The following is a 14,670-nucleotide window of genomic DNA, read 5'->3' on the forward strand; positions in this document are numbered from 1 at the left end:
CAACATCCCTAAACTCTGCTCTGTCCTGTGCCAATCACACCGTCTCCGATACAAACATCCTGATTACCCCAGTCACTGAATCAATCCACCTCATAGGGGGCCTTCCCCTTCTGTGCTGTCCCTCCACCCTACCAAGCATGATGTCCCTCTCCAAGGACCTGTCCCTCCTTGCAACATGTCCAAAGTATGTTAGTCGAAGCCTTAGAATCCTTGCCTCCAAGGAGCAGCCTGGTTTGACCCTTTTCAGGGTGAATCTGTTTGTTTTCCTAGCAGTCCATGGTACCCTTAATACTCTTCTCCAGCACCACAGCTCAAGGCATTAATTATCCATATATATATATCCTAAGATAATATTTTACCCAAGTTTCTCCTCAGAGGCTAGGATTTTGAAGCTCCATCTCACATATTTTGGGCACATGGCTAGGAGAGACTGGTCCTTGGAGAAAGACATCATGCTCAGAAGGGTGGAGGGACAGCACAGGAAAGGAAGACCCCAAATGAGATGGATTGATACAGTAAATGGGGCAATGAAGGTTGGTATGTCAGAATTAGTGAGACTGGCTCAGGACAGGTCAGGGTTCAGAGCTGCTGTAAAATGGGACTGGCATTGGGGTTGGGGCAACCTAAGAAAAGAGGGGATAAATAATGTATACTGAATTGAAACAGATGAGAGAGAGAACTGTTTAAAAGGAATATAGGATTAGGTATTATTTTCATGACAAGATTACAGAAAAAAAATGCATAGTAAAGTGGACTGTGGACTTGTTGAGTATTGTATAACAATGAAAAAAAATTTTCAAAGAGAAAAATGAACGAGGGGAGGGGTGGACAGGGAGGAAAAGGTAAAACAATGAATAAATGGGGGGAAATTGAATGGAAAGAATATGCTGTAAAAATATATATTGCATTGAAAATCATTAATAAAAAATTTTAAAAAAAGGAAATCAGGAAGGCTCATGATTAAAATCCCTAATACATGTGAAACTGCCCCCTGATGTGGGCTGTCTTCATTCGTAACTCACAAGATAAATTTATCCTGTGGAAGATTGCTGTCTATCTGCATGAGTTTGTGCATTTGAATCGTTGAGAATTTTGTGTGTTGTCTTTTGCAAGGATTTGCTTAGCATCCATTATTTTCTCTAGCATCTAAAATATGATATGGTTGCTGCATCAAACTCAGGTGCAGATCATTTCTACTCCTGCTCTGATGACAGGGTCTAAAATCACCTGCCATCTGAGTCTTTACAATTTTGCATTTTACACTTCCTCCTCCTACACCTCACAACTTAGATGAGAGATTAAAATGTTGCTTTGGGTTCCTCATTCTAGACAACAACTTCTGGTGCTAATTAGATGCATGTTATAGAAGAAAAATGATTGGGTCCCAGGAGGAGGATTTTCCCCAGTGAACCCCACTGGAAGATTCCTTAGTTATGGGAGCATTGTTGGTTTAGATGAAGATGTGCTTAGCAAATGTCCCTCTGTTTCTTTATCAACACGATCACTATCACTTTGAAAATAAAATGCCTGCATTTATGAACCATCTAGTTATAAAAATAGAACTGCTTAATTGGCTGTCAAATTGAATTGCTACCATGGTCCATTTTCCCCTGAATTACTCTTAGTTCAAGGGAATAAACAAACTCCTTTGTTTCAAAATTAAGAATGACTTCCTTTATTGTCTGGCTTGCTCTATTAACAAACTAAACACTCAAAAATGTCCTTCCAAAGAAAAGCTATCAGCAAGACCAAGAAATGAACAATCCCACCTCCTTTATCGAGCATTTTCTGCCAGAAAACTCAGTCCTGATTCAGTAAATTCTATCAGAATCTGTGTTCTGCACAATGCTTTTTATTAGTTTTTGACACTGTGAATCTAGTGTTTTCTTCTCAAATCTGTATCCCCTTAAGCTTATCCCCAACTAAAGTATAATTGTTAACTGGGACTAGAAAAATTATTCCCAGAGCAATTAGGAGAATATAATGAACTTGGCATTAGTGCATGTAATTACACAGCCAAGGATGCACGAAGACGTGTGTACAGAGGTGAGTACTGATGTGTTCCATTTGTAGCTAGAGCTTTATGTTGGCATAAACCAAGATCATGGTAGTCTTTTCTTAATTTCCCTGACTCATGGTCACCTCATGCTTAGTGACATGACATGTTGCCCAGCCCTGCACTATCCACAAAGTGGTTACGAGTAGACTCCTATGACCTGTAGGGTTTTCTTTCTATGGCTAGTCTTTGGAAGCAGATCTGTAGGCTTTTCCCCCTTGCCCTTCTCAGTCTGGAAGTTCTACTTAAACCTGTTCAGCATCATAGAAACACTCAAGTCTCTACTGATAAACAGATGGTGATGACGCATCTGGTGCATTGACTGGAGATAGGACCCAATCCCCTGTGTGGAAGGTGAGAGATAGGCCACTAAATCATCCATACAATGTCAGCATTTTCAAACCCAAACTCCTTGCCACTGAGTCAGAACCGACTCATAGCTGATCCTTCATTGGGTATCTACGGCTGTGAATTGCACAGGAGGAGATTGCTCTTCTTTATTCTAAGGAGTCATTGGGATTTGAACTGCCAGAGAACCTTGGCCTTTGGGTTAGCAGGGCCGTTCCCTTTGAAATACAACATATACCAGTAACTAGAAATCTACTTAAAAGAATAAAAGCATGGCCTCCTAGTTTATGCTGTTGAAGAAGAAAATTCAGTGATACATTATCTGATGTGCTATGAGTATCCACAGGAAGAAAGCTGCATTTCTAGAATTATTTCTAAAAGACACTGTTTATTAAGATGGAGCATCTTTACCTTATGCTTAGTTTAAAATCTGCTGTTATTGTTAGAAGATGTTATTATATGTTTATAATCTAGCATGTACTTCTAACCAGTGTTTACTTTCACTTTGCCCATTGTCTAGTTAACATTAGTTGCCTGGGAGAATCCTCCACCTTAATCTTTTGGTGGTGTTCCTCTGCCAACAAGTTTAAGTTCAAGTTTTCCAGCACAACAATGCAGAGAGTCTTTTTTGACCTGGCACTGCCTCACTGTCTAGTTTGACTTAGCCTGGCAAGCAGCAGCCTTGCAGTGTGGTAGTTAGTACTCTCTTCAGTAGTTCTCTAGGTCTTGTAGAGTTAGACAAATGCTACTGCTCACCTTCACTCTGGAAAAGGGGGAGAAAATTATCCAGGAATGGTCTCCAGAGCAACAAAGAAAAACAGTTGCAAGGAAAGGAAAAGAAACCTCACAGCATTTCAAGTCCCATTAAAGCTTCGTGACATGTAGCTGATTGAATTTGAGAAAAAGTCTGGGGATTCTCAGCATATACAGGAGTTTTGGATTATTTCTGTCATTGAGATATTAAATAACCCCCTATAATTTCTAATAAAAAATGCCCTCTTCATTCTCAGGTTCTGTTTAGATCTCTTTACAACTGGGGAAAATGCCTAAAATAAGATATACAAGATAAAGACTTCTGGATGGAAAAAAGGCAGAGATTTTGACACAGCCCCAGGGCAAGTAAACATGTCTAGCCTGATTTCTAGAATAGCTGGGGAGTCACGAGGCTTGGTTGCGAGGCTGGCAGACATGAGTTTTGTCCTTGGTGGTTCAGCATCAAAGAGAAGGGAGGGAAGGAAAGCTGTATCTCAAAAAATTCCATGGTGTCATCTGCTCTGGATAAGCAGGCTACATAACTTACTAGGAAGGAAAGCTAACAGTTAACAGTCTCCCTCTAATCCTTTAAGGGACTCTTAAAAAAATTTTCACAAGAGTTCTTAAATAAAACCTAAGGATGAGAAAAGCCAGGCCAAGGATGGCAAAGAGAGCGGAGAGAAAATACAGCTCTCTTTCCTCACATAAAAAATGCAATCTGAAGTGCTGGATTGAATATAGAAGTATTACAGAAGTTTCTAAATTGGTTAGTGTTTGTATTTATTAATAACACTATTAATGTTTCTCATCCTAAGTATCCCTGAGCCTAAATTGGCCACTTATAAATTCTAATGTAAATTAACTTGGCTGAAATTTGCTACCCTAATTGAATAGCACGTCTGTGTGCCCAACTCTCTGACAGAGTTAAATTACAAATATTTGAATGTTTGTTCTAAACCACAAGCTTTTGTTAAACTAAAATATTTATTGCTGTCCAGTTGGAACCCACTCTCACACAGCTGACCCTTCATCAGGTTTTCTGTGGCTGCAAATCTTTCTCCTTAGGTATCAGTGGTGGATTTGAACTAACAGGTGCTTGCTGCTTTTTTGCCCCATAACTTTCTACCTTTCAAAGTTCCCTTTGTCAAACTAGCTGTAGAATTTATTTTGGTTTTGTTATTTCAAAATCAAGAAATTCTGTGGAGAGCCTGCATCTCAGAATGACCCAGTACATCATGGGATATGCTTAGAGTTTGCTTCACAGGGTTTTCAGTGGCTGATTTTGGATTATCTGCCCCCCCCCCCTAGCTTTTCTTCTAGCCTACCAAATCTGGAAGTGCTACTGAAGCCTGGTCAACATTATAACCAAACACTACACCCAGCTGCTCTGGAGTCTGTTCTGACTCATGGCAATATAACCTCCAGCAGGTTTCCAAAGTTACACAAATCTTTATGGGGAGGGGAAGATAGCTTACCTTAACTGTGTAGAACAGTGAGTAGAGTCCACCTGCTGACTTTCCATTAGCTGCCCAACTCAAAAGGCACTATAGCAGTAGGGCTCATTTTCAACTCATTGCTGTCAAGTTGGAACTAACTCATGAGTTCTTCTGTTTGGTTTTTGAGACTGTAAATCATCCAGGAAATTGGCCATCTTTCTCCGAGGGAGCTGCTGGTGGATTTAAACAACCAGAGGTTCAGCAATTTGGTTAGAAGGGCAAGTCCCTATGGAGTATGCCTAGAGTTCCTTTCAGGACTCATTTTGCTGTGGTGTTATTAGGTGCTATCGAGTTGAATGTGGCCTGTAACGACCCTATGAACTACAGATGTGAACCTTGTCCTATCTTACTCTATCCTCACAATCTCTGACACACTGAAGCCCATTGCTGTAGGCACTGTATCAATCCACCTTGTTGAAGGTCTTCCTCCTTTGCCATCCCTCCACTTTTCCAAGCATTATGAGTGATATCCACTTCCTAAACAACATGCCTCTGGAAACTCTATGGCCTTTGATAAATGTTGATAGTTACAGAAAGGCTTCAGGTCTTTTGTTCATAGGATTGCTATGACTTGTGCTCTACTCAATGACAATCAACACCACCAAGGAATAACCTCTCCTAGCAACATGCCCAATGTATGGGAGACAAAGCTTCATCATCTTTGCTTCCAGGCTGCATCCTTGCTGCACCTTGAAACTTCTTGGATATCTTAACCAAGACATATCTGTTTGTTCTATTGGCAGTCCATGGAATGTTCAGCACCTTTCTCTAATATCACAATTCAAAGGCATCAACTCTTTTTCTGTCATCCTTAATCATTGTCCAACACTCAGATGCATAGCAAAGTAATAGAAAAGACCATGGCCTGAAATGAGGTACATCTGTCCTCAAACTGATATCGTTACTCTTCAATAATTTGGAGAAGTCCCTGACCACAGACTTCCCCAGTGCAATATGTCACTGCAATATGTGTACTGATTGCAGATCCAGGTAAGATGAAGTTGTTGACAGTCTCAATCTTGTCGCTATCTATCACGATGTTACCTATAGGTTCAGTGGCAAGAATTTTTGCTTTCTTTACGTTGAGATGCAATCCATATTGAAGCCTACAACCTTCAATATTCTGCAACAAGTGCTTCAAGTCCTCCTACTTTAATAAGCAAGCTTGTGTCATCTGCGCCTAACAAATGTTATTGATAGGTCTTCCTCCATTCCAGATGCCACATTTCTCTTTGTAGAGTCCAGATTCTCAAATAATCTGCTTAGCATACAGATTAGAAAGGTATGGAAAAGAATACAACCCTGATGCCTACATTTTTTTAGTTTTAAACCTTGCAGTGTTCCTTTGCTCTGTTTGCACTACAGCCTTTTAGTCTCAATGGGTTCTGCATGAGCACAATTAAGTGTTCTAAGATTCCCATTCTTCTCAATATTAGCCATAATTTGTTAAGATCCACAAAGTCTAATGCCTTTGCATAGTCAATAAATCACAAATAGACATTTTTCTGATATTATTTACACTCAGCCAGGATCCATCTGACATGAGAAAAAATATCCCTGTTGCCATACCTTCTTCTAAATCTACTTTGAATGTCTGGTAGTTCTCTATGTACTGTCCTTTTTTCAATTATCTTCAACAGTATTTTGCTTGCATGTAATATATATGGGAAGCTCTCCTTGCCAGAAGGCAGGAGCGTGGTGGTGGGAGTGCAGGAATCGTGGCAAGCTTTTGGAGTGGACTGCTTTTCCGGGAATGTGTTTGACATGCAGGTTTGCTCTGTCCCTGGAGTGAGGCTAGCCAGCCTAGGCCTAGGGTTTGAACCAGGAGGCAGCCTTAAGCCCAAGGCAGCTGGGAAGGAATGGCTTGCCTCTGGAAACTCTATGTATGAACAGTGCTCAGGCTGTTTGTTCATAGGGTCGCTATGAGTCTTCTACGACTCGACAGCATTAAACAACAATAACAATGACGACGACCAAGAGAGAGCTATGTTGGCCTAGTGGAAGGAAGCTGTGCTACCAAGCCGAAGGTGGGTGATTGTCATCTGTGGCCCTCGGCCAGGTTCAAATTGTCTTCCTGTCAAACATTCTTCTAGGTGGTATAGCACTGGTCTGTGTGTTGCTGTACAGAGGTAACTCATGGTTGCTGTGATGCTGAAGCCTGTGACAGTGATGTGCCAATCGTGGTAATGGGCACCCATGGTAGACAGTGTTGGCTGGAGATTCCCGACTAAATCAAGCCTGGAAGCAGTCGCGGCATCCACTTCCAAAATGGCTTGCCTCTGGAAACTCTATGTACGAACAGTGCTCAGACTGTTCATTCATAGGGTCGCTATGAGTCGTCTACAACTTGACAGCATTAAACAACAACAACAACAATATTAATGATACTGTTCAATATGTTCCACATTCTGTTGGATCTCCTTTCTTCAGAATAATAACAAATATGGGTCTCTTTCAGTCAGTTGGCCAGGCAGCTATCTTTCAGATTTTCTAGCATAGACTGATGAGCATGTCTAGGGCTGCATCTGTCATTTGAAACATTTCAATTGACCATTCAGTTTCAATTGGTATTCTATTGATTCCTGGGCCTTATTTTTTTTTACCAATGTTTTTAATATAGCTTGAATTTCTTCCCTCATTACTACTGGCTCTTGATCATATGGTACTTCCTGAAATATTTTAGTGTCAGTCAATTCTTTTTGGTACAGTGACTCTAAGTATTCCCTGTATCTCCTTTTGATATATCCTGGATCATTCAATATTTTGCCTGTAGTGTTTCAAAGTATTGGAACTTGAGGCTTAAGTGGCGGTGTTATTCTTAGATGCCTTTAAGTTAACTACAACTCACAGTGACCTTATGAACAATAGATGTAAAACTTGCCCTATCCTGTGCTATCCTCATAACCTCTGATGTACTTAAGCCCATTGTTATACTCACAGTGTTAATCCATCTTGTAGCAAGCATTCCCTTTCTCTAACCCTCCACCTTACGTAGCATGATGTCTTTTCCCAAGGACAACATGCCTAAAGATGTGGACCAAATTTCACTGTCCTTGCTTTTAAGGAGCAACCTAGTTATATTTCTTCCAAAGCAGACATGTTTATTCTGACAGTCTGTTGGATATTCAGCACTCTTATCTAACATCACTGTTCAAAAGCATTGATTTTCGCCCCCCCCCCCCCCCCCGTCATCCTTATTAATTGCCAACTTTCAACTTTATATGAAGCAACTGAAAAAACTAGGCTTGGGTTACGCACACTTTAGTCTTTTAACTAATATCCTTTCTCTTTGCACTTTGGAGAGGTCTTTTAACAACAGATTTTCCCAATGCAGCACATCTTTTGACACTGTTACTATTGTTGTTAATTGTGAATCCAAGTAAAATGAAATCATTGACAATATTTTCTTCATCTACCATGATGTTGCTCATTATGGTCTTTAGTGGTGAGAATTTTTGTCATCTTTATGTTAAGATGTAATCCACATTGAAGGCTGTAGTCTTTGATCTTCTGCAAGTAGGGTTCATAGCAACGTTCAAGTTTCCACCAACATATGAGTAGTTGCTGTGCATTAAATACATTAAGGGGAATGGAAACAGGTGTTCCATATGAGAGGTGAGAATTTTACCACTAAACTACCACTACCCTCAAAATAGAGTATATATTAATCTAATGTTTAAAGATATTATTTGGAAAACTAAAAGCTTGGGACTGATTTTTTTTTTAAATTTATATCAGGTCCTCTCTTTGCTCCAACTCATAAAAGATAGTAATGATTACATTGGCCTGTCTTATCCATGCAATGTCTACATTTTCTTTTTTCCACTCTGCCTGACAATCCTTGGGTGGATTCAATTGATTTTTTGGCAGATCTTAAAAAAAGAGAAAAATTAGGTAAGGGAGAGAGTAAAGGATTCACAAGCAGAAGAAATGAAAAATGAGAACAGTCAAAGTTTTTGTTAGGTGCTATCCAGTGGACTGTGACCCACAGTAGTGGATCTGTGTACAGTAGAACAAAACCTAGCCAATTCTTCCCCCTTTCCATTTCACCATCCTTAATCTCCACCTATGCTTAAGCCTATTGTAACAGCCACTGTGTCTCTCCATCTCACTGAGGGGTTCCTCTCCTTCATGGACCCTTTACATTTCCAATCATGATGTGCTTTTCCAGGAATTGGTACCTCTTACCAATATAGATTGGAAACCCCAATGTGTCCAGCAGATGGTGTGTCATTCATACAGAGATTACTGTGTTGTGAGTGATAGTGGTGGGGGGCAGTGGAAGGATGGGGAATAGCATTGGTTTTCTAACCCATGTAGAATGCAGAAGCTCGACATATTGCCTCTATCTATAATGTGCAGAGCAGAGACGAGACTTTGCCAATGGTGGAAGAGAAAGCACATTCAAAGTTATAATTTCTTCACAGGGTGTGGGTTGACTTGCCTTGTGAGTTACTGCTCACAAAGGGTGAAGTCTGACGTTTTTAGATTTGAATGAAAGTGGGTTAGTAGCATTGGTGTTTAAGATGTTATTTTAAGAAGAAAAAGAAACCCTCATTGCTGTGACTGGGAACTGACCCTCTAGTAGGTTTTTCTAAATTGGCAGTCACAAGAGAATAGACTGTCCATCTTTCTCCCACAGAGTGCTGGTGGATTCCAGTCTCCAGAGAGGGGCCCTCTTTGTGTTAGCAGTGATACTCTGCAGGGACTGAGCTACTGGATATCAAATAAAATACATTCATCTGTATTTTATGGAAAATTACATCAAATCTGTTAACATAGAGTTGATTCTGACTCATGGCAACTCAGTAGGTTGTCTATTGAGGAGGACTGAACTCCTTGGTGATAATCTTCGTGGAAGCAGACCACTAAGTCCATCTTTCTAGGTGTTCATGGGCTTGAACTTTTGACTTTTAGATTAATGCTGTTGTTCATTGATGTTGAGTCAAAACCAATGGATATCTGACCCTCCTGCAGGTTTTCAGAGCCTACAAACTGCCCGAGTGTTGCCCATCTTTCTCTGATGGAGCTGCCAGTGGGTTCACATTGCCTTGCTGTTAGCAGCGCAATCCCTTACCCACTAGGTCGTCAGAGCTCCCTTGAGTTCATTCTAACTCATAGTGGAGCACAAACAATTGACATTCCTCAAGAACCTTCCTTAATGGATAAAGGTAGATGTGAGCTGGGGAGTCTATTTCAATTCACTGCTGTGAACCAATATGACTATTCAAAGTAACTAGTGGAAAGGTGAAAGGCTGAAGAAAAGAACTTGGAAAGTAAAAAGTTTGCTAGTCCTCTGAGAAAACGCTACCGGCTAGGGATAAACAATATCCACGTGTCAAGTGATCACTAAAATTACTGGACATACAGAAACATTTCTCTGAACATTAAATTATGTTCTCTGAATGCTTAAAACCTGAATGTCTCTAGATCCTTTAATCTGCACATCCTCTGTGGCCAGGATCAGAGTTCTTTCCAAGGGAAGCTTTGATTTTGGGGTATAGCTAAGGAGTCCCTGTTTGTTCTTCGACCATAGCAAACACTGTGACAAGCACCAGGACAGATTCCAGGGAGAATAAGAGATGATCTATGAGCTATCTTCAAGGTGATGGGATGAGAGGCCCTGCCAGATCCCGTTGCCTGGGTTTGGGGCTGCTGTAAACTCGGTTTGGGGAAGTAGGCAGGGTGAGACAGGAAAGCATTACATTGGAGCCAGGATGGTCAAAATCTCCTTTCATTTTAGATGTTGTCACCTTGAGCACACACCCTCAAAACAGTATGTCTGAGGCCGGAGGCTATGTCGTCTCCAGGGCTGTTCTAGGCAGGCATGAGGCAGGTCGTGGGGCACCGCCATGCCGTGAGGGGGTTGGCAAGGGGCAGGGAGTGCAGCAGCCCTGGCAGGAAACAGCTCGCCTGCCGGAACACATCATTTCAACTTTGGCTTTCACTGTGCTGATTTCCCTGCATGGTAATAACTGGGGCGGGGTGGACACGGGAAATTTTAAAAAGAGCGAGTGAGAAACTCAATCCACAGAAGGGAAATAAAGGGAGTGCCTGGAGTTTTCATGACCTATAGGAGAACAGCTAGCAGATGCAAACAGGGAACTGGAGGGAGGGGTGGGGGGAGGGCTGCGTAAGCAACCTGCTGCTGGGCTTTAGACAAAGGAGGTTTGGGAGAGGCAGAAAGCAAGTCGGATCCGTTTCTCATATCAGCGTGGGGAGAGAGGCAGCAGCGGGGCTCCCTGGATGAATCGGAATAAATAAACAGCTTTTTCTCCAGAGTAGGAATTACTAGAATATGTACCGAAATAAGAACTCGAAGGCAAGAAGAGTAAGTTCGGAGGAGGACTTGCAGCTTTTGATGGCTCTTTGGCTCTTCTCTCTTCTTTGAGGCATGCCTTCATTGATGCGGTCCCTCTTCATAGTTTCTATCTCTAGTGTCATTATTTTTATCGTCTTTTATGTGTTCAGTTTTGGGAGTGACCAGGGCTTCCAGAAGCTAAATTCCTCAGAGGCGTGGCTGCTCTCTCAGATTTGCACAACCTTTATCAAAGGGAAAACATCTTTCCTGTGGAGGAACAAACTCACGATGTATGAGAAATCTTCTTGTGGGGAATATTTGACCCAAAGCCACTATATCACAGCCCCTTTGTCTAAAGAAGAGGCAGAATTTCCTTTGGCCTACGTCATGGTCATCCATCATAATTTTGGTACCTTTGCAAGACTCTTCAGGGCAATTTACATGCCCCAGAATATCTACTGCATTCACGTGGATGAGAAGGCCACAGTTGAATTTAAAAAGGCAGTGGAGCAATTACTGGACTGCTTCCCAAATGCGTTCCTGGCTTCCAAGATGGAGCCAGTCGTCTATGGGGGGATTTCTAGGCTCCAGGCTGACCTGAACTGCGTGAGGGACCTGGCTGCCTCAGAGGTGCCCTGGAAATATGTGATCAACACCTGCGGGCAAGACTTCCCCCTGAAAACCAACAAGGAGATAGTTCAGTACCTGAAAGGGTTCAAGGGGAAAAATATTACCCCTGGGGTGCTGCCCCCAGCTCACGCCATTGGACGGACTAAGTACGTCCACCGGGAACACCTGGCCAAGGAGCAGTCCTACGTGATCAGGACCACAGCTCTGAAGCCACCTCCGCCCCATAACCTCACCATCTACTTTGGCTCTGCTTATGTTGCTCTATCAAGAGAATTTAGCAGCTTTGTTCTCCGGGACCCAAGAGCTATAGACTTGCTCCAGTGGTCCAAAGACACTTTCAGTCCTGATGAGCATTTCTGGGTGACCCTTAACCGGATTCCAGGTATGTGAGGCACCCACCCAGGGGCTATACAGTCTTCAGGAGACTTTTTAGATCCCGTCTCTTGTTGTCAGAAGTGGTAGATAAAAACTAAAGTATATAGTGCCCTCCGTAGTCTTTTAAAGTGCACAGTGATGTTCATTAGGTGTTAGCACGGGGATTTTAACACTACCATTTGCGGTTTTGATGTGGCTTTACAGGTATTTAGTTTTTTTGTTTTGTTTTGTTTTGTTTTTTGCATTGTTGTTGTTTTGTACTGTAGAGTTGGAACCAACCCACAGCTGACCCTCTGGTGAGTTTTCAGAGGCAGTTAATCACATGAGAGGAGACTGCCCATCCTTGTCTCCTGGAAGAGCTGGAGGCCTCAATCCACCTGTCTTCAGGATTGCAGTGCAGCTTCTTACCCACTAGTCTACCAGGGCTCCCTAATTTTTGCATACATCACCTTATTTCATCTTTACTAGGGTATGATTGTTCTCATTCTGCACTGGTGTTCTGGCTTGGAAGTTTATAAGGTGTGCCTTCCCAGGAACAGCGTCTTTGCCTTTTCCCTTGTATCTGCCCATCATAGCCTCCTCAGCTCAAGTGGTCTTTTCACGTGGCCTGGACATCAGTGAGCAGCAAACTCAGCTCAGCCCAGCCCATCCAGTCCGTTCTGACTCGTGGTGATCCCATAGACCAGGATAGAACTGCCTATAGGGCTTCCACGACTGATCTTCCCAGAAGCAGACAACTTCTTCAGTCTCTTGTGGAACTTGTTCAAACTGCCACCCTTCTGGTTAGCAGCCAAATATCTTAACCACAGTGTCACCAGAACCTCTTAGGTGAGCACATGTTTTTCCTTCAAGGGATTTATCAGCAGCAGAAGTGATCACATTTACTTATTTGTGTGTGCTGCTTCTTGTCCTTCTCGACATCAGTTCCATGAAACCAGGCTATTTTTTTTTTGTCTCGTTAACAGCTGTACCCCTTACTACTTGAAACGTGTAATAAATGATCAGTAAATACAGCTGGAGAAATGAGTGTATGAGCATATGAATAGACACAAGGAAGAAGCTTGACTTCCATACCTCTTCAGTCTCTGTGAACTGAGAAACAATTGGGCTCATGTCTGTACCATGTTATATGTTGTGATGTACCTTCAAGTTGGAACTGACTCAGAGCTGACCCTCCAACAGGCTTTCACAGGTAGTGAATTACATAGCAGGACATTGCCCATCTTTCTCCCACAGAGCGGCTGGTAGATTCGAACTAAGTGTCTTTCGGTTGAGAACACAACTCCTCATCCTAGGCCACTAGTTGTTAAAACTCACAAAGATTTTACTTTAGATAAGTAATGAGATACCAGGAGAAATTTCTTTACTTCACATCAAAATTTTTCTGCCTTAGGTCCAGTCAGCTCAGTATTTTTTTCAAAAGTATGTTAAACATGATCAGATTTCCTCTGAAGGAAGGAGCCTGCTCTGGATTCAGTGAAAAGTACAAAACGGGTCTCTGATGAACTAGCAGTATTACAGCAGGAGAAAAGCCATCATTGTTCTGGTTGCTGGGGAGCTGCCAGATTGGAAAAGTTGGTAGGTGCTGCAGGCTTCAGGGTAGGGCCTGCTGGGCAGGAAACACGCCAACCCCAGCTCGGAAAATCAAGGCCTAGGGTGATGTCTGTTGAACAGGCCACTCCTGCCCCCACCTCACGCCCAGGGCACCACCCTTGTCCTCCAGCTTCTTACCACTTAGGAGTTGTCTCCATCACTGACCTATAATTTGGAATCATTAGGCACTTAGAGTGAGATTGTCATATTTAAATTATTTATTCCCTTTCATCCCATTTTCAGGGATCTCTTAACACTTATAAAAGTATTGTTCTAGCCATGAACCCCTTGGGAATTTATTGTACTGTGGTAAAATTTTTCCAGTACCTTGGCAATTGTCTCTTTAAAGAAAAACAAAAACATATGAGTGTTGATTTACGTTAAGTACCTGTGATTCTTTTGTCAATTTAATAGGTGAAGGGAAGGGAGTAAAGGAAATGGAAAAGATTCAGCAGGGACCTGAAAAGACAGAATAATGGTGGGCATAGTTCACTAATGGTAAACTAATGGTGATTAGTTTAATAAAACACAATGTACTGGACCAATTGGTAGCAACAGGATGGATGGTGAAGAGATTGAGATTGTTAACAACTTTAGTCCGCTTGGCTCTGTGATCAATACTCTAGGTCCCAGTAGCCAGGAAATAAAAAAAAAATGTATTGCAATGGGAAAGTGTGCTGTTAGGGACCTCTCCAGGGTACTGAAGAGCGATGGTGTCACTCTGGAGACTAAGGTGCGTCTGATACAGGCCATGGTCTTTGCAATCACTTGTTATGCATCAGAGAGTTGGACAATGATTAAGGACGATAGAAGAAGAATTGATGCCTTTGAGCTGTGGTGCTGGACAAGAGTATTGAGGGTACCATGCACTGCTAGGAAAACGAACAGATTCATCCTGGAGAGGGTTAAACCAGGCTGCTCCTTGGAGGCAAGGATTCTGGGGCTTTGTCTGACATACTTTGGACATGTTGTAAGGAGGGACCAGTCCTTGGAGAGGGATATCATGCTTGGGAGGGTGGAGGGACAGCGCAGGAGGGGAAGACCCTCTATGAGGTGGATTGATTCAGTGACTGGGGCAATTGGGATGAGTGTGTCAGAGACAGTGTGATTGGCACAGG

At 42.2% G+C, this 14,670-nt stretch overlaps 1 pseudogene; it reads left to right on the plus strand.

Annotated features, from left to right (window-relative positions):
* Window positions 1-11,047: 11,047 nt before the first annotated feature.
* LOC102858236 lies at window positions 11,048-12,046 on the plus strand (annotated as a pseudogene).
* The last annotated feature ends 2,624 nt before the right edge of the window (window positions 12,047-14,670 follow it).

This window comes from Elephantulus edwardii, unplaced genomic scaffold, assembly GCF_000299155.1.
Source record: "Elephantulus edwardii isolate Elephantulus edwardi_28Jun2011 unplaced genomic scaffold, EleEdw1.0 scaffold00101, whole genome shotgun sequence".
Classification (NCBI taxonomy): domain Eukaryota; kingdom Metazoa; phylum Chordata; class Mammalia; order Macroscelidea; family Macroscelididae; genus Elephantulus; species Elephantulus edwardii.